Below are 20887 nucleotides of genomic sequence, written 5' to 3'. Positions count from 1 at the left end.
CAAAAGATTTAGAATCCATTCCTGTCTTTATGATGTCAACGTGATTTCAAGGTTTTTAGGTGGCTTCTATGAAATAAAAGCAAAAGAAACAAATCCGAAAGCTTTTCTGTCTTATTTATTTAACTTACGGGAAATCTGACTTGTACATGGAAAAGGGTTATTGTTTTTCATAGGTGTATAACCAAGTATGCATAGATAAACACATAATTAAGCAACTAATGTCTGTAAGGAATACTAGCGGGAGTGGGGGGCTCGCATCTGCGGCAGTAAGCTTTGTGAGCTGGGAAGTCTGGAAGGCTGCATGACTACATGGGGGAGCTGAGTCTTGAGTAAGAATGGGTGGGATTTACAAGGGGAAGAAAAAAGGAGTAGGGTCCTATTGGGAGGAGGAAGCCTGCCAAGTATCTGAAGAGCCAGAGGAGCTAGTCTCCCAGATGTGAATGGACCCAAGGGTTGCAAGGTAATTGTAGGCAAGCACCATGAAATTAGAGCGGACAGTTCCTCCAATGGGAAGTTCCTCCAATGGGAAATTAGCAGCCACGTTCGTGTTCAGCTGGGGAGATTCATGATATCAACTGTGCTTCTGGAAGGGTATCTGGCATATCTAACTGTCATAAAGGCCCAAACTTACAGAATCACCTAGAGACTGTTATCCAAAATAAATGCAAGCAATGAGAAAGGGCAACTCATTTTTACAAACCGAGATAAAGAAGAACTAATTCTTTTTCTCCCTGGCTAGTTTGTCTCCCTACTCTATATCAGCTTTACGTATGCCTCTATCAGGTACTTCAAGGAGCAGATGGAGAGCAGATGGAGGTTGAGACATCTGAGAATCCTGGGAACAAGAAAACGTCTGGAGCCCCAAATCATTTCCAAAAATGATAGATGGAGTCAAGTGTGTGCAACTTTACATATGTAGTTATAACAAGATACAAAAACAAGAAACCAAATTGCCATTCAGTCATATGATCTCCCAGTAGAAATGAATTTAGTGAAAGTCAATGCTCCCAGAGCTAAGAGCTTTTTCTCTTCTTGCTCCCTTTTTCAGTTAAACCCTTAATTATCATTACCCCCATTTCCTAGAGAATCTAAACTGCATAGGATGCAGCCATCATATAGAAAATGGTATTAATGTGGGGAAATGTAATGCATTATTAAATGCAAAACCAGCAAGAGGGCAGTACGGTAACATTTTTATTAAAACAATATAAATATTATATGCATTTATATATATTCATAGATAAATCGGAGAGGAGGAGAAGCCAAATATAAACCAAAATATATTGTTATTTTTGCATAGACATGACTGCAAGTGGATTTTTCTTGATTTTGTTCCCTTTAATACTACTCAAATTTAATACTGAGCATGTGTTTTTAAACTAATAAACTGTGATGTTTTGAAACTGCCTGAGTATGTGGGATAAGACAAGACCCACAGATTATAGTTTTGATTAGTGGAGATTCCTGAGTCTTTTGTCCTTCCCTTTGTAAGAATTTGACAATAGAAAGCGATAAAAGAAGTCCATGGTTGATTTAAATCTGTGACCAGTCCTCCACTATTGCCAATGTGGGCAGTATCCCACCTCTTAATCCAGGTATATCTGCAAGTGATTAAACTCATCGAGCTGCAGTGGGAACGGGAGTGATGGACCCCCAAGAAATGACCATGGATGTTTTAAAAAGAAAATAAATGATAATGTCAAATATTCAGTCCAAGGTGTTTGTATGCTTTCACATGCTCCCAGACACTGAGTCACCGACAAGGACTGTCTGAGTTTATGGCCGCCAAAGGGATGTGGGTTTCAGTTAGAAGATCGGTTTCATTTAGAAGATGGATCGCAGGTGTCCTCACGTCCTGATTCATAAGCAGTTACAATTAATGCATCTCAGCACACTACAGTGCAACTAGAAGAGAAAGGCTTCGTGCTGAAAGGCAGAGTGGGGTCCATCCCAGATCACCACTTCCCCAGACCCTCAGTGGGACACCACAGGCAGATAATGTCCTGCCTGCAGCCAGAAAGCCACAAAACACACTATTATTTCTCCCAAAACTGCCGTCCACAATGAATCTGCTAATATGTAATTAATAGGAGTTATCAAAACGCATTTCTCCTTATCCTGAAAACTCATTGGCAACTACCATTATTAGGCTGCATTTGGCATCTGTAAATCTTACGATAGAAACTGTCATTGATATTTTCTACCGACACGTTTTTCTTTTCTCGGAATGGAGTGCCATCCAGGTTCACAAGAGATTGGTAGCAAGATGGCAGACTGAGACACAAATTTCCATAATACCAGTACCTCCAAGAGGGTTTTCCTTCGTCCTTCAACAGATTCTCAATGGTCTCCATTTCTCTCCCTCTCTGAGCTAAAAAACAAAAACAAAAAATGAAGACCAACAGCCTCTGAGGTATTCTAACCCTGGCAGTCATAAATCAGATAAGGTGAAGGAAAAAACACTTTTTGATCCAATGGGCTTCTCCTAACGTGCCACCTTAGTGCCTTCTAAACTTTAACGTATGTATGAATTACCTGGGGATCTTCATAAAATGCAGATCCCCAGGTCTCGGCTGAGGCCAGGATTTGGGATTTCTAAGGAGCCCCTACATGATGTTCATGTTGTGACCAGACCATGGTCCATACTTTGGGTAGCAAGAACCTTGACTTTTCTGACCTTGGCATCTTTTGGATCCCGTTGGTTTAAAAAACTCACTAAAATCACTTTTGCCTGATGGCTCCAAGGTAAGAGAAATTTAATGTGGTGGTAAAGAGCTCACTCCTGGCCAGGGCATACTAGGAAGGAATTCCTTCCTTTTGTGCCCTGAACATTCAGCAAAATGTGGAAGGAAAAGGGAGAAGGAGAGCAAAAAGAGAGATAAAAAGTGACATATAGTGGAAGACATATTCCAAGGTCCTTCCAGAAGCTGAAAGGGTGACAAAACCTGATTACCATATTCTTACCCTATTGAAGTCAAAAGAAAACCAGGCACCAAAACAACTCCAGAAACAGAAACAGTACAAAACTGAAACAGAGCTATTGATTTTTTTAAACTATTTTATCTCAGAATCTAAAATGTTGGGAAACGGAGGAATGATTTGCAGTAGGAGAAAAGGAGATCATCTTGCCAGTGCCTTTGTAGGTAACTGACCCTGGCTGAAGGCATCAGGAAACCAGTAACTAGGCTCTCTGCATTCAACACTAGAAATGCAACTGTACAAAGACATGAACTACGAGGCAGATTCATTCAATAGGTCACAGCAATGAGACTCCTTCATTCCTAATTTCCAATGTTTTATGGTTACAGGACAGACGTGAATTAAGGATGCCTGGGGAGGATACATTTACTGTCTTCCTAGTGAAGCATCTGTACCTGCTCGAGTCTATCAAAGATGCCCACTCCTTTGTGATTTCCTCTTACATAAGATGGATAAAAGTGTATCCATGTGCTCAGATATCCCTATACCATAGCTCATCAGGGATACAAGGGATTATACACCCACATTCTCAGATCACAGAGGACTCTGAGGCCCACATGGCTTGTCCAACTCCCAGCTGAGGGAACATTCTACCATACCAAGAAGGGAAAGTTATTTATGGAAGAATCGCAGAAGCTCCATAGTGTCTGGATTTGGATTCCACTTGGCCCAAAATCAGAACTCATTTACAATTCCTCTGCCTTCCCAGTTTACAGGCTTCAGGGAAAGAGCAAAAGGCCAAAAGGGGAAATTTGAGCAAAAACATATACTTCCTCTTCAGGGACTGCTTGCTGGAAACAGCAGATCCCCTGAAAGAGGTGCTGAACCCGAGAATCCAGCTACGAATCACAGGCTCCGTGACAGGATGGGGGAGCAAACCACACAGCAACTCTCTCTGGCAGGTAAGAAGCCAACTTCTGGCACCCATGTGAAAGACTGTACTTGCACATGAAGGATATTCTTTTATTGTCCCAGACAACCATAGCCAGAAGCCAACACTTGGACGTACCTGCCCAGCTGGGCAAGAATCTAAGAATTAAGGTAAAGGAAAGTATTCTCACATATGCAAGGTCTGTAACTTCTTGTAATTGTCTGGGTGACCTTTTTTGAAAAGTTAGTCAGTGTTATAATAGGAAGAGAAGAGAGAAAGACAAAGGGACTTGTCTTCAGAATCCCTAAATGCGAGGGAAAAGGAAAGTGTTTTGGACACCCTTATCCCACACTACCAAAGATTTATTGAGCAAGTGGATCTCTCCATCAAGATGCAGACTTTTCTCCATCAAGATGCAGACAAGTGTGGTTAGAGTACTGGCTTGAACAATAAAATAAGCAAGCTCAATAAAGGTCTGTTGGAAAAGTCTGAACTCTACCCTTCAAACAGCCAGACCCTCTGTGTGGACCTTGCCAACCCCTAAAATAGCACCATCTTTGAAATGTTAAATCCCAAGTCCTGGCCACCATGTACCACTATCCATCCTACTCTTAATTCTTCCCTGGTCTTATACCAGTTCTTCAGTCTCATTGATCCTGTACTCTCCCTGCCCTCCTTCCCTCCCAGCCTAACCCCTCTTTGTGGCTTCTCTTCCTGTTCTGGAAAGACTCATAGTTAGATTCATAGTGAATCCTTCTCCACCCCTCCCAAAATCCTCAATGTCCTAGCCCTTTCCCTTCCAGCCTCACCAGCCCTATCGCCAACCTTGGATCGGTCCAAACATTCTCCCCCTCCCAGGCTTCTACCCCTGTGCCGCTGAGCACTGCTTGAGAAAGTCACCACGCAGGGTCTGCAGCTTCTCCTGGGGCCTCAGTGTCCCATAACAACCTTTTCATATCCTACCAGAGTTATTCCAAACCTTCACCACTCTTACCAAATCCCCGTCACATCCCCAACTTCCTGCCCTCAGCAGACAGTCTTGCCTCCTACACCACAGAAGAAAATAAAGCCCTCAAAAGGGTCAGGCAAGATCCCCCATGCCTATGAGTGTATCCAGATCTGTGTCTACCTTCACTCCATTTCCTTCAGAGAATGTAATCTATCCTCATGTTTGAGAGGCCATCTTGCCAACAATGCTCTACATCCAGCCTCTCTCCCCTCTTCCTGGCCCGAGACCCTGTCTCTCCCCAGTGCTTCTTCTCTCCCTCTGTATGCTCAACCTCTCTCATCAGGTTCCCTTTGTGTAGCTTTAAAATGTGCTGCAAAGCTGCCATTCACACTTGTGGAAAAAGAAAATTTCGCTGATCTTCCATCTTCTCCAGCAATTGCTTCACTTTCCCTGCCAAGTTTACCAAAAAAATCAACTCCACTTGCCCCCATCACCGCCTCCTTTAGCTCACTGCAACCAAGCTCCTCACTCCTCCAGCACTGAAAAGGTTCTGGCAAAGGTTATAGGCCACCTCTTACATGACAGGCCCAGGCTCAGTGGATACTTTTCAGACCTTACCTTACATGAATGCTTTACTGCTTCTTTCTCAAAAATCCCTCACCCTGTTATAGCCCCTGGCTCTATCTTCTGGGATCCCACTCTTCTCTTTCTCTCCTCCCCCCAACCCCTGCTTTACTAACTTCTGCTTGTTTCGCTTCTTCCTCTGGCATGGTGTCCTAAGGTTCTGCTCTTCTTGCTCCACGTGTTCCAGTAGAAGGCTCTTACCCACTCTCATGGTCTTATCTCATGGATGGGCAAATGGACCCAGAGCAACCGAGTCCTTTTCTAACCATCTCTGGGTCCAAGTTTTCTAAAAGAATGCACAGGCACTTCATTGCCTGACTGATCCTTCCTTTCCCACAACTTCCAAGTCACAAGGAGGGTACCACCAAGTCTGGGTGCCTTCATATAGAAAAGGGTCTCAAGAAGTTAGAAAGATTGAAGATGCAAGAGAGAGGAGGAAAGAACGAGATTATTGAGAGCACAAATAGAAGTCTTAGCTTTGGAAATAAGCTGTGCTTCTGAGGAAGAAAACTGGGTATTTATTGAGTGCCTACAGGCGCCAGCAAGTACGAAGAACTTGCATGTAATAGTTCAGTTTAAGCTCACAATCTTGTGAGACAGATTATCATTCCTGTTTTACAGAAGAGGAAATATATGCCAAACAAAGTTAATTTGCCCAAGATCACAAAGCTAGTAAGTGCCAAAGTCAAGACTCAAGCCTAAACCAGCTCTCTCCAAAGTCATTGTCCTTAAGGCATGAGAGAAATAAAAGAAGGATCCTGGAGAGAAGAGAAATGGCAAGGTGAAGAGAAGGGAAAATGAGAGATCTGACAAGCTTCTGAATATGAATATAAATAGAAAGAAAAAATATCACAAAATCTAATAAACTCAAAAGCTTGCTAGAATATTGCCCAATGCCTTCCCATTACCCAATGTCCCTTTCTCCGTACAACCCAACAGTCACCTGGATTCATAGTATTTCCCTTCCCACTGCTGTTTGTTTTTTTTAATGTACGTGTTAAACCTCATTTGTGGCCTTTTGTTACTTTATTAAATTTTGAAGGTAATCTAAATAGGGAATGGAGATTCTTTTTGCCTCCATCTAGTGACTTTTGACTGTCTTTCCTCTTCTTACCCTTTCCTTCCCCAATCACTTACAATGATGAAGGAATTTTGTATACTCCATTATTGCTTTAGGTCTTGGCACTCTGGGCATGCAACACTCACAACAGATACTTCCTAGGATCTTGATTATATTTTCTTAATCTTGGTCACTACCTTTCACCTTCATCATTGACTTTTAAAATCTTAACTATTTCTATAATTTGATTGGGCTCTTGTGGGAGAAGGTGGGGGAAGATGAAGCAAGAAATCCATATATTTATTTCCTTGGCTTTTTTTCTAAACTTATGACAATTTCCTATCAGCCAAGAGAGCGATCTCTTTCTCTTTTGCTTAGCTTTGGAAATGGATTTTGAAAACCAGCAGGAACTACATTGGACAGCTCACGGACAGTTTGAGGGTATATGTGGTATGTGTATGTGCACGGATTGAGGGTGGGCTGAGAGCATGGTGTCTGAGGGACTGACCATTGAAAACCACTTCTCCTGCCAGGTTACCTTCTCCTGGGGGGATTGAAAACTAAGGATCCAAGTACTCTCTTTAACATTATAGTGAGAAGGGAAAATGATTCTGACCAATTAACATCCAAATCACGTTAGTCCAATTAATTAAAGCCCACTTCTAAATTTAGCTTCAGTTAGCTGTTCAATAAACACCTCTGCAGTACAAGAGTACATCAAAAAATATTTACCTAAAGAACACTAGGGTTGGTCCTACTGTTTTTCTTTTTGCCTAATAGATGCACGCAACTAGACCTCAAGATTTTGGTGATAAACCATGATCCTTTATCTCTCCAGGCCCTGTTCAACCACAAATTAGCTAAGAAATCCACATTTGTGTCAGCTCCTCAAAGTAGCTTTCTCCTCAAGCTTGTATTGGAGAAAGGGCTGCCTATTCCTCTTGGAAAACCTTTGGCCCCAAGTCTATGTGAAATTCATACTGAAGAATGGAGCAAACCCTATAAAAAACACATGTGGGGGGGAAATGACAGACATTGGAGAAATTAGATCTTAAACTTGAGATTTAAGGTGCCTTCAGACACACAGGAAGAGAAACCAGTGCTGTGTCTCTGAAGGGAGGCAAGTGTTAAGAGGAACAAGCCAAAGGACAGTTTAACTGAATGGAACCTTCATGAAGGCAAGGTACCACTTCAATCCTCAAATCTGGAGGAGACGTTGGGGGGGCCTCAGACTTTGATTGCTTTCACATTCCAATGAACACATGACTCTTCTTCCATAATCAGTATTCATTTTCTTGTTCATCTCCCACTTGATTATAAGCCACTTCATTTATCTCAGTGCCCCAGCCAAGCCTGGTACATAGTAAGCAACCAATGAATATGGGGGGAAGGAAGGATGGAAGGAAGGAAGGAAGGAAGGAAAGAAAGGAGGGAGGAAGGGAGAGGAGATAGGGAGGGAGAGGGAGAGAAGGAGGGAGAGAGAGGAAGAGAAGGAGGGAGGGAGGAAGGGAGAGAGAGAGGGAGGGAGGGAGGGAAAAACAACTGGAAAACCTACATATAGACACGGAAGAAACAATTGTAAATGAGCAGAAGACCTGTCTCATGTAGACAGCTGAAAGACCCAGAAAATTTGGTGGAATTTCTGAAAAATTCAGTGGGCTCAGCTCAATGGAGAAGAGGTTCAAAATGTCCCTAGTGGCCAAGACAAAAAGGGAAATCCTGAGGATGTGCTTTATTCTTTATTCCCCTGAGTGCCAGGGCCAGAAGTTAGCACAAAGCCTGGCAAAAGGTGTTCCCTAAAAACATCTTGAATGAATGTGAAACTCATCTCTAAGGCCCTTTCCAGCTCTGACATTATGGGACTCTGCCTTTTAGGATCTGCTGTGGCTGGCAAATCCCTACAACCCCTCATTCTTGGGCCTGGCAAAATAGACAAGGATAAAATTGCAAGTTGGAAGATAGAAGTAGAAGTGAAAGCTTGACCTTGGGAAGCAGCCTCACTGTTTAGCCCCCCAGCTTCCTGTATTGCTAACCAAACCAATGTTTTCTCCAAGGAAGACCATTCTGCTGATTGATGGGAACAGACATTGTATTGAGAGACACATTTACCTATTTGATTGATGGTCTACACCACAAAACTCTGATCCGCATTTCCCCCACACTGGAGCCCTCCATAACCTTATCTATGAAGAGGAGGGCTAGTTCTCAGCTTGAGGCATATTTCCAGTCTGTGCTCCCTCTCTTGTTACCAACAAAGGAGCTCAGCCTGGTTGACCTCATCCAGGGAGAGATGATTTAGGGAAATTGCTCTGTGCCTTAACTAGAGGGCACGCAGTCCATAGTAGGAAGAATTACTAATGAGCTTTTGCCTGCATTTATTATTAGGCAGTTAATAAAGAAGGAAGGGAGATGGGGGGAGAGAGGGAGGGAAGGGGGAAGTGGGGAGGGAAACAGGGAAGAATGGAGAGAGGGAGGCAGGCAGGTAAGGTGGAAGGGAAGGAAGGGAGGGAGGGAGGGAGGGAGGGAGGGAGGGAGGAAGGGCATATACACAGATACATATGAAATAAGAACCGAAAGGAACAAAAGCCCCCACCTCAAGTCCACAACTTTAAAAAAAAAAAAAAAACAGAAAATTTTGTTGAAGTCATTTCTGAAAAAGGAGAAAACACTGAATCAAAGTTCTAAAATAACTTGGTTCGGGTCTCGCAGCTGCTGTTTTCTAGCTGGGTGAAGAAGTCCCTTTAACCAGATGCTCAGATGTGTGAACGCTTGCTTTTCCTGCCTGAAAAGACTGGAAGCACCTTCTAAATCCATGGTGCTCTTCCTTCATGTGGGTTTGTGTTCCTAGACAAAGTTGTAACTGAATCCGCCTCTTGGGCCTCGCCCTTCCTCACAGACCCTCAGTGCTCCCCCACAGCCTGGAAGATAAAGTCCAAGGTCCTCAACATGGTATTTGAGGCCATCACGGGCCTGGCTTCTCCACACCCCCATTTTCTAACAGCACCCCCATGGCTCATCCCAACCCGTGCATCTCTGCGCTTTTGTTCGCAGTTCTGCTCTGCTTGGAACCATCACCTACACCCCTCCCAAGGCCAACTGCTATGCAGGCCTCTTCCTGAAGTCTGGCATGACCCCTGCGTGCTCATCCCCACTGCTAGGTGGCGGCTGGGACACCCCTACCCTGGGCATGCCTCTGTCATTGCACTGGCCACATTCTGTGACATTTATCGGCTTCATGGATTTCACATGATAGTGAGGTCCTTTGGGCAGATCCATCATTGGATTCCCCACCTTTGAGCACCATGCCCAACACATGGTAGGCCGTTGATGAATGTTTGTTGGGTGAAGGGGATGACTGAATGATCATCTTCTCTCCACACTTGAAACCAAGATGTCCTTCAGAAGATGGAAAACAAAGTTTGAAGACACTCTTGTTTGTTAATCCCTCCCTCTGGCCCCTTGGTAGGGGCATATTTTGTGCCTTTTTCTCCTCGTACCTTCTCCTGTTCCTGTCTTATTCTCCTTTGTCACCTTGGTGGCATGCCAGGCCCTGTATGCTGGAAGCCTGGCCATAGAGCTACCAGAAAGTGTCAACTGTCAGAGATGGGCCCGAGTCAGTTGGGGGCATCAGGAGGCAGGGAGATATCCCAGAAATCTGTTTGTAGGGACTGAGACTATGTTGGGAGACAATGCTTCTGTTTCTTCTTGAACCAAGGACAGCCTGACGTAAAGTATGGGCGCCACATCAGGAATGTTGTATTGCCTTCTGGACCCTTCCCCACTCATGGTGGAGATGTGCAAGGAGCAGCTAGAGGGCCATCTCTCAGGATTACTGTAGAGAGAACGTGGGCTCCGTATGGAAGGTTGGAATAAGTGACTTCAACATTCCCTACCCCCCTATTGGCAGCTCTCCATCTTTGAATACGGTTTGGAGAAACTGCAGTGAGTCTCTGATTGGGGCTGTGATTCAGACCCACTGTCTCACCCCCTGCCCTTCCTTCCCAGTAGGGAAGGGGATGTGTGGACATCCCTTCTCCCTGTCCTTGGGAAGAGTGGGCATCCTCCTCCCCTGGGTTCTTGCAAGGTCCAACCTATGAAAAGGAAGTGAAAATTGGACTTGCAGAGAAAGACAGTTAAAGAATAAACACATCCACCCTGGGGCCCTGCTGGTATATACACATAACATATGTGACTCCCCTCTAGTTACTCAAGGCATTGTGGACTGCGGCAGGCTCGATGGCAATGTTTTCAGTGCCTTTGGCACGAGCACCTCCCAGGACCTTCTGTTGGACATACATAGTTAAGCGTCAGCCCCAGGACCTTCTGGCATCTTCCACGGCCTGCCTGCCAGTTTGAGTGTTGGCAGGTGCCCAGAGCCCTCACACAGCGCAGCAGCTGAAGAGGGAAATGATGAGTACTGCATGAGAGATTAGCTCTCCGGGGGGAGTGGTGGGGGAACTCTCAGGATGATGTGAGAAACTCCAGGGGCAGGGGCTTCCTGGGCAGGTGCAGGCAAGTGCCCAAGAAATAGTGCTTTGCTGCTTGGGCTGCAGTTCTCACCCTCCGGGTGATTGGGGATTTCCCCGTGGAGTTTTGTCGCATTCAGAACAACTGGACTAAGAGGACTCCTGGAAGGCAGCTATGCTCACCACTGTACCACCAACGCCAGCTCTAAGAGGACTCCTGAAAAAGAGCTTGGGAGTAAAGAGAAATGGCAATCCGGACACATGAAGGCATCCTCAAAAGTGGGGGTGGCGGCAGGAGCCTGCGCCCTTGAGGCAGGGCTCTGGGCAGACTGTCCTGGTAGGCTGGCAGAGCAGAGAGGAGCCTGCTGCTCAGCAGCGGTGGAGGGAAAAATGAAGACAAGAAGAGGCAAGCCACTTTTTGTGGTGATTATCCAGTGACTGGCCGGGAAGGTTTTCCTGGCCCACGTGGACCCAGGAAATGGGGCCTCCGAGCATGCTGTGCAGCCAGGGGTCGGGGGGGGGGGGGATGTGGGAGGTGGGTGAGGGGACAGTAGCTGTGTGCCGCAGAGCAATGGGATGCAAGGTCACTGCTGGTCACAGCCCTGCCTGAAGAAGGGCACAGGCTCTGCTTGAGTCTGGAGTCCCATCCCATATCTTGCCCATTTCTGTACAACCTCCACCACCCACCCTCCCAGACCCCATAAAGCTCACGGGATGGACCCAGGAAATGGGGCCTCCAAGCATGCTGTGCAGCCAGGGGCAGGGGGGGATGCGGGGGCTCATCACCCACCTTTAACAGACTCTGCAGGCAAGGAGAACCAGGCAGGAGGGAGAGGTGGAGGAATGGCCCATCACCTCCATTCTCTCCAAGAGCCACATCTGGTGAAGAGAAACTATCCAGGGTGAGGAGGGCAGGTGTGGTCTAGGGGAAGTATTCCAAATGCCCCGGTAAGGATGAAGCCTACCCACATCCCTCCAACAGACCCCTGTTCTTAGCTGCTTCGAGCAGGTTGGGACTCAGGGAACAAGAGAGGGAGACAGAAAAAGAGGAAGGTGAAAACACTACCTTGTCTTTTCCATTACGCACTTGCACCTAACCTGGACAGCCTGACACGTTTCCTGATAGGTAGGGAACTTTCTGGCTTTCCCTAGTGATATTACAGAAGGATGGACTGATAGCCCATACCCTGAGCTCTGACTTACCCGCTCACCTGAGCTGGATGGGGCTGTTGATATTCAGGTACAGTCATTAACAAGGTACCACTGTTGCTTGAGCTGGCAGATAACAGTGCTTGAGCTGAGACACAGGGGACAGGGGAGCTTTGGAAGGGGCCTCTGCTGCAGATGGTTGCTCATCCCCTAGCTGATGGGGAGGAAGAGTCCCTGACCCCCGGGAGTCAGGATCCTGGCCTTAAGAAACTCCTCCAAGTGACTCTGGAGAGAGATGAGCTACCCTAGCCCCTCTGGTGTCATTGATGACAAACCACAGCATCTCCCGGAGCCCCTGCTCCCTCTGCCCCGGCGTGGTTTTCATGTTTGGACTAGACGCTTCAAGGCAGGGACGCGCCAATGAGAAGAGTGTGGGATCTGGAGCTGAGCCTGTGTTTATATTCCGTCCCGGGCCCTGTCACCCCCTGGCGTTGGATGTGACCTCGGGCGCATCACTAAAGTTGTCTGGCACCTTGGGAGCCCACCCTAGCCAACAGAACTTGAGCTTTTGTTATGGTAAACAAGGGAGGCGGTCAAGCTGAACCTTCTGGATGGGCCTGAGGAGCTGGGAACTATTGAAAGGCTCTTCAGTTTCTTTGAGAGTTAAAACATAAATAAAAGGAAAATAAATTTGAAAGGAGAAACATACCCTCTGAAGAAAAGGGCTTGTCAAATTCTGAGTTGTATATTTTTTTCCACTGAATCAATGATATTCTTCTGTACAGATAACAGCGTAGGAGAAAAGGAGTATTTAATATTAAATACTGAGTACATAATTATTTAGCTAATTAATAATAAAATCATTGTGTATGCATGTACCCAGCACATAGTTAAGCGCTTCATATATGGTAACCCTGGGGTATTCTAGCCTCTTTTTTTTTTGAATCTTCTTTTGTAAAAGATCACCTCTTGCTTCGTTCTAATGGCCCTTGGGACATCTGGGTCTCTTGTCAGAGAAAAGGCCCAGAAGCCTGAGCTTAAAGATACAGAAATGGCGGGGGGGGGGGGTGTCCCCCACCACTGTTAAGCACTGAACATTGTTTTTTTTTTTTTAACTAGGATTCCCATTGTACACCTTCCTGCTCCCTTTATCTGCTGATTCTCTACAATAAACTTCCCCCCCCAGGAAGGAACACCTGCTTTGTAAATTTAGTAAAGTGCCCCGATGTTTCTAGGTGTTCCCTCCCCTTCGACAGATGGGAGCTGTTTGTGCCAAGGTCCAGCACCTGGCCTGTCACGGGGACTTGCCAACTAGTTTAGTGCCGTGGACCCCTCCACCCTGACGCTGTCTTGAGATGTACTGAGTTGAAGCCCAGCGTTTTCGGTGTGTGGCCTTACATCCAAAAATCCTGTGTGGCCAGAGTCAAGTGCACTCTGCACACCTTTTCAGCCGTCCATGGATGCCTTGTGTCATCTTGAGCATTTTCTCTGGTGTGGGCCCTGGGAAAAGCCAGTCTCAGGAAACCTCCTCCCCTGTCCCAGCAACTTTTTCTTCCTCTTGTGGAGCATGGCACAGGGGCAGCCGAAGAGATCCGGGGAGAAAACAGTCTCCTGGAGCTGGCTCACCTCTCTCCGTGCACTTTGCCCCCTTCCTCCTGGAAGGCCTTCCCGAGTCCCTTCAGCTTGGGTCCCTTTGGGGTCTTTCTATGACCTCAAGCCACCTCTTCTTGCTTTAGAATGTTGCAATGTCATTTTTCCGAAAGCTCTCACCTGCTCAGGGCCGGCCCTCCTCAAATCCAAGGCTACCTTTAGCCTCCTGACAGGCCTCTGTGCCTCAGACAGGGCAGGGTAATCTAGGGACCCCCTTATCTCCTACACTCACTGTCCAGTAGTTTGGGCTTACCTGTTCTGACCCTGCACCGGGCACATAGAATATTGCCCTTGTGGGATCTCGTCCTGGTGGAGAAGCGGAGCCTCGGGCCCTACATGCCCACGGACACTCTGCAGCCCTCTTTGGGGAGATCATTTTGCCTTTTAGCTTCTGGAAGACATTTTTGCCTGGAACCCCCTATCTTCTCCTTTACCAGTTCTCATTATTCTGTCTCCATATCCCAAGGATTCAGACTTTTGAGAAAATAAAAAGCCAAGGGGGTACTCGGCTATTTCTGCTTCCTTCCCAGTCACATCCTTCTCTTGCTTGAATTGGGGCGGGGGGGCGGGGAGGGGTCACAGACTGAGGAAAAGTAAAAGGGAAACGTGAGGAGAGAGAAGACCATTTCTGTACTACAGGATAATCATCCAGCCTCATTGAGAATATGCAGTCAGCTTTTTGTGATCACGTTCTTTCTTCTAGGAGCTCCTGAGACGTCGGGGAGGTGGGCCCCTCCCAGACTCACACATGCCTATTTTCTGGGATAAGTCCTCCCTCGGGCTGGCCAGAAATTGATCCTGGACCCCAGATCCCACAGGGCTGAGCTAGAAAGGAAGAGAGCCCAGGGGCGGGCGTAGGATATGTGTCTGGGTGCCCGGAGGGTAGCCAGGCCTGGGCTGGTGTGGAGTCTGGTCCTGTGACCTGGTTTGGCCATGGGTCTGATTGGATCTCTCTCTCTCCCCACGGGAGCCCCCCACCACCTTCTGCCCCCATCCCTCCCCCCTTCTTCAGGCAAGTAAATTCTGCTGGGCCCCACCTTCCCACTGCTGAGGCGGGAAGGAGATGAAAAGTAGCTCAGCTGAGGGGTATTCCTGGTCTCTAGCTAGAGGAAACTCCCCAACCCTTCCTCAAAAAGAGATTGTCCAGTCCAAGGCACTGCTCGGATAGATACAAAGTGTTCCTGAAATAAGAATCTTCCACATATCAGAGAGAAAACAGGGCTTCTGTTGCTGCCTAAGCCACAAGACGATATAGGTTCAGACCAAGAAGAATCCTTTAGAACAGAAACAAAGTTCAGGTATCCAAGAAATGGTGAAGCTCTTTCTTTTTCTGTCAATCAACCTAATTTCCCTTTCAAGGAGTGCGGGAAGTTACACACCTTGGTGGTTGGGGCTGGGATCCTGGGGCCCTCTCCCCAACCCCCACCCGTGCCCCTCGCCCTTCTGGCAGGGCTGGCCCAGGGCTTCTCTGCTGAGGCTCATCATGCTGTCTGTCCTTTCTCTTCAGGGGGCTGCACAAAGGTCCCCCTCTGGGGGGGGGCACCGCAGACTCTGTCTCCCACCTAAGGTGACCTCTTCTGACTTGGGGAAGATGCTTTCCCACTAGTGTACTCCAAGCCGATGCTTTCTGTCCAATGAAATCCTCCCGTGGGCCTGGCTGTTGAAATCAAAGAGGCAGGAATATTCTTGCCATTATATTCCTCCCTTGGGGAAATGAAGCCGGCACCTAGGATCACTTGACGTGAGACAAGAGGGAGGGAAAACAGAGAAGGAAGAGAAGCGAATGTAGTGCTCGCGTGCTTGAGTCACACGTGGCTATCAGAAGGAGTTACCATTCCTGTTGTAATCGGTGCCTGACGGAGCTTATCTTCTGTTTATCTTTTAAGTTTGGCTTAGAGTTTGCCAATGATTTGTCATCGTAAAGCTTTCCCACCCTCAGAGAAAATGTCCTATAACAAAGTAATCCCAAGAGAGGATTGATTTGTGGTATCCTCAGACAAATGGATTCATCTTAAATATTATCACAAAGAATTACGTTTGGGAGTCAGCCACGCACCCCTGCTCCCTAACCAGTCCTCCTCTACTTCCTTAAAGATGCCACCTCTTAAGCCTGCTTTGACTGCCATGGTGCATGCTGACCCTCACGCCCTCTGAATTTCTAGCCCCCTTGTGCTTTTCAACCAAATCACATCTGTCCTATTATTGCTCTTCCCCCAACCCGATTGCTGGATTTTGCCACCCAGAGCACATTGCCCTGGGCTGCCTAAGCGTACAATGGGAGATCCGTGAGGGCTGGGACTATAGCTTTGCCAGTCCCTGCCACCCTCCCAGGACCTCATACAGCGTAAGCTCCACAAATGTTTGTAAATGGATGGATGGATAGATGGATGTAATCTGCAATCTTCACCAGTCACCATCCCCATTAGCTATTTCTCCCCTTTTTTCTCCTCAACCATAATTCAGTGGAGAAATTGTTTTGGATTCATATTCATTTATGGGAATAAGGGGACACCTTGTTACTTTTCTTCTTTCTATGGAATCAGACAGCTAAAGAACAATGTTCTTTTAAGGCACAGATTAATGCTCTATATAAAATATCAAAATGTACACCCGTAAATTATGTTAGCATTATGTGTATTTCTATTTCTTAACATTTGCAACTAATGTTGATTCCAGAATGGTGGCGTTCTCCAAAGCTCTTCATTTCAAAGCAAATTTATATCTTATGAGGACTTACCGTTGTTCTTTGCCTCAGGTATTCACAAATCACTCAAAAAAGCCATTGATGTAAGCAGTTTATAGATAACACAGATTACTCTATTGGAATATATTTTAATATTATTATGTTCCAAGTGAGGAAAAATCCTTATTTATCTTAAATGATTCCACGTAATAATTAATGACCTTTAAAATTCATTTAATAAACACAACTCTTTCAAAGAGGTTGTGTGAGACATTTTAAATATATATATATATATAAGCTTTAGAGTCTTACAGCATATTTTTAAATTTATCTCTAAGAACCAGCCTTTAAAAATTTGAAATATTTCCCACAGAGGCAATGGACGGCTGTTGACTTATGCGCCATCTCAAATTCATACAGCCAGGTATACCCTAGCATTTCAACACTGGAATAATTTTTTGTTTACACTGCTCTGGTTCCCGTGATTGATGTAAGACCATAGAAGTGAGCAGGTAAAAGTTGTCTTTGGAGTCAGTGTTCTGTATCCAGAAATCTTCCAAGAGACTTTCCATTTGTCTGGACTGCTATCCTGTGCCCTAGGCTCCCCTTTCGTACTGAATCTGTCCAACCTCCCCTCAAGCTCCCCCCCCAGATTTGGGCTCTCTTCTTCTGTCCCTACAGTCCACAGAGGCCCTTTACTCAACACCATGGTTTTGGATTTGCTATTTATCCAACAAATGTCTCTTGAGCTCCTACCATGTTCTGTGCACCATGCCAGGCCCATGAAAACAACGAGGGAACAAGATGTCCCTCTAGGAGCTCTGGATACAGGGAAGATGGAATATTTACAACAATGGGGGGACAGTTGTCACCAGGGGATCATTAGAAGGCAGTCCTCGATTCCAGTCCTGGAGGGGCAGAGAGGCTTCTAGAAAACTGATTCCCACATCATGGTGGCCATGAAATTGAGCACCTTTGAGATGCCTCTGGGATTCTTGGGGCTAACTGGAAAGGATTTTGAGGGGCTGGATCCTCACAAAGCAGCCGGGCAGGACCAGAGAAATATTGTATCTGGGTACTTTGGACTTCTCTAAGAAACACATATCTATTTAAAAGAATTTTGGAAAATTCTTTAACGTTCAACAAAAGGTATCATATGACCTTGCCTCCATCCTCTGAGTCACTACTACTACTCAGTTCTAAATGCTATGCCTTCATGAAGGAATGAGAGTTTAAAAGGTGAATAATGTCTTAGTATTGTTCTGGAAATAGTTCTGACCTCATGATCCCAGGAAAGAATCTGGACCACATTTTGAAAACTACTAACCTCATGTATAGTCTTAAAGTAGATTCTAGAATGTACCTGGGTTAATAGGGAAGTAACTCTGTGATAAAAAGAGCTGCTTTGGGCACAGGAGTCAGGAATGGAGGCACATTTGCCATATATTTGCCAAATATTTGACATCCCCAAGAAGCATAATCATCCTTTATTTCCTAGATTCACAGTCAAACTGTATCTGTAGTAATAAGATCAGTTTCAAAACAAAAATTCCATCATCAAACATCAAAAAGAGAGCTATCTTTCAGAGTAGTCATCTTTGGAGTCTAATTATTTCAAGAACTATCACCGCAAATTTTGGAGTTCTTTGGAAAATACAGCTCAAACTCGTTACTTTGTGGGTAAATTGGGTTTTGACCTTAGGAGTAGGATAAATTGCTTATTTCACAAGCCTTGGCTCCAAATGACTTCCAAGTCAGGAAAAGATTAAATCTGTCTTGAAGGATGAATATATGCTATCAATACGGGTATTAAAATTACTCCACCAATAATGTGAGTGTCTCTACTGTATCGAGCACAGTGCTCAGTGCTGGAGGTGGAGATGAAAGGCCTAATTCCTGCCCTGAGGAGTTTATAATCTGCATCAAACACACAGCAGCCTCCCTCACCTGCAAGACAATGGGTTTCCATAGGCTCTGGCCTGATGCTCACGCAGGCCTGTAAGTGTGTGCTCTGCCAGGCAAGAAGCCTGTCCCCAGAAGACCTGAGAGTAGCTCCCACCCCAGCCACTGTGAACCATGCTTGGCCCCACAAAAGAAAGGAAAACAGGAGAGACGTTGTATCAGATCTTCCAGAAGGTCTTTGTTGCAATTTTCCGCATCATTGAAAAAAAAAAAAGTTACATCATCATCAAATAAAGACAATAGCAGCAGAGCTCATTGAAACGTCACAAGCAAATTTGCTCTTGTACTTTTCCTAAGAACATTACGAAATTCCCTCCTCCCCCCCACCCCGCATTATTTTCTGTAAAATGCCTTTTTTTTTTTTTTTAAAGCACCATGAAATCCTACAGAGAGAAAAACCGGTAAAACACCTCCACACGTGGGTTTATCGTCGTCACTGGGGCCCCTGCCTGGGAGTCTGGGACAGGGAAGAGGCCGAAGGCTGACTTGTGGGTCGGTTTGCATATCGCTTCTAGGCACCACTGCACCTCCTCCCTCCAAGCCCGGCGTCCTGGGGGCAAAAGGAGAGGTCTTTCCAATCACCCTGTGCAGCCCTGGTCTGCTGTACCAACGGAGCTGAGTCCTCTCAAGGATGTTTTTGGTTTTTTTTTTAATGCACAGGGAACTATTAGAGATTTTTCACTTAAGAGCCAATAACAGAAGGTAGATTTCAAATCTCTTAGGCACCTGTGAAAAGGATCATCACTTTCTGTAAAATCAGAGACACTTCCTATTTCTCCTCAATGCCGCTGTGCTGATGTCACGTGACCCGGGGGCGGCCGCGCGTGGACTGAGGTTTACATGGATGGCTGCTGGTTTATCCTGCAAGGGCAGAGTGCAGGGCTTTATTTATAGCCACGTCATCAACATGCTATTCCCAAGTTTCCATATGTAGAATTAACAGCACCTCCAATGCCAAATTCAAGTCACCTTTGTTTCAGAGAGTTCCCGTTCTTATCTTTTAAGGCCATCGCTAACTAGCTCTTACACTACACCAGCGCTGAAGCAGCCACGGTCTTTGCACGCAGTTGCGTCGCGGCAGAAATAATAAACCTCCTCTTGAAACCTTAGTGGGATGCAGAAAGCAGAGACCGGAAAAGCAACCCTGGGTTTTTTCCTCATTTTTTTAGAGAGTCTCTGCACATTTGTTTGTTGTCCTCTGCCTTTCCTGTGGTTCAGAAACCATGGTATACATTGGATGGTCTACATTTTTACCCAATCCAATGAGTATAAATCTGCCCCACCCAGATTCTGGCCACATTCTCACTAGTCCCCAAAACTAAGCACACAAATAGATGAGCAGCATTGACTCAGCCAGGAAATGACATCCTCTCAGGGAGGTAAGGGGGTGGTTTGCTAATGTCTAGCACAACTAGGACTTTCAACATCGAATGGTCCCCATGGAACCCAAAGCAGCCATTTCCAGTGTGTGTGTGTGTGTGTGTGTGTGTGTGTGTGTGACAAATACCTGTCTATAATATATGAATTCATGAAGTAATCAAAGGGAAACTTCACCACAATTGACTGCAAATAGCAACAGCTTAAAATTCTTTAAATAGTCTTAACACCATGCAAAAAAATGCCCATGTAGCCTGAGCCCTCCGGGTGACCGTGTGCTGTAAGGGAGGATAGTGTGAGCCTACACAGGGCACGATTCTAATTTGGACACCAGGCTCCCAAATACATCTGGTCTCCATCAATTACCAGAAAACAAATCCCAAAGGGCAGGAGACTAAGCTCTCCTCTTAGCCTAAAATGAGGGGGCCCATTAGTCAGTATACACAAACCCAACTAATACCATTCTTAATGAATTTAACAAACTCATAAACCAGGGGAGGTTTGGTCAGAGAACTGCAGAACTAACAGGGACCTTAATGATTATCTGTGTTCAACTCCCTTGGTGTGCTGATGAGGTAACAGAGAAGCATAGGGACCGAGGTGCCCACGCTCACAGGCTGGGACAGGGAAGCACAGACAAATAGTCCCTGTCGCCTCACCTGTAGGCCAGGGACACTCTTACCCACACACACATTAGGGCCCTACCCCAAAAGTGATAAGTTTCTAGAGTTCACTATTGGGTTAGGACTGGGTATGGAGCTACAGTCTCCAAATGGTCCCCTAGCCGTCCCCAGTAAACCTCCAGATCTATTAGGGAAGAAAAAATGGGTACCCAGCTACCGGGTGAAGCAAGATACACCACCACCCACTGAAGATACTGAACATGTGCTCTTCCCGTGTGCAAAATCAAGGCATTGATTCCAGGTTTATGGCGGGGTGGGGATGTGTGTTTAGGGGCAGGGCTGTGCTGATGTGCGTTTAGAATTTGCAGCAGTTTTGCCATGTGTTATTTGCTACGTGTCATTTGGCCCCATCTTAAAAGGGTACCATTCACACAACTTCATAACAACTGGCCTCCCCCCAAATCTTAGCTTGTACACACTAAGAGGAGTACAAG

The sequence above is a fragment of the Leptonychotes weddellii genome, chromosome 9, assembly GCF_054177405.1.
Source record: "Leptonychotes weddellii isolate Sample4059 chromosome 9, ASM5417740v2, whole genome shotgun sequence".
Lineage (NCBI taxonomy): Eukaryota > Metazoa > Chordata > Mammalia > Carnivora > Phocidae > Leptonychotes > Leptonychotes weddellii.
The sequence above is the reverse complement of the archived record's forward strand: the minus strand, read 5'-3'. Positions refer to the sequence as shown.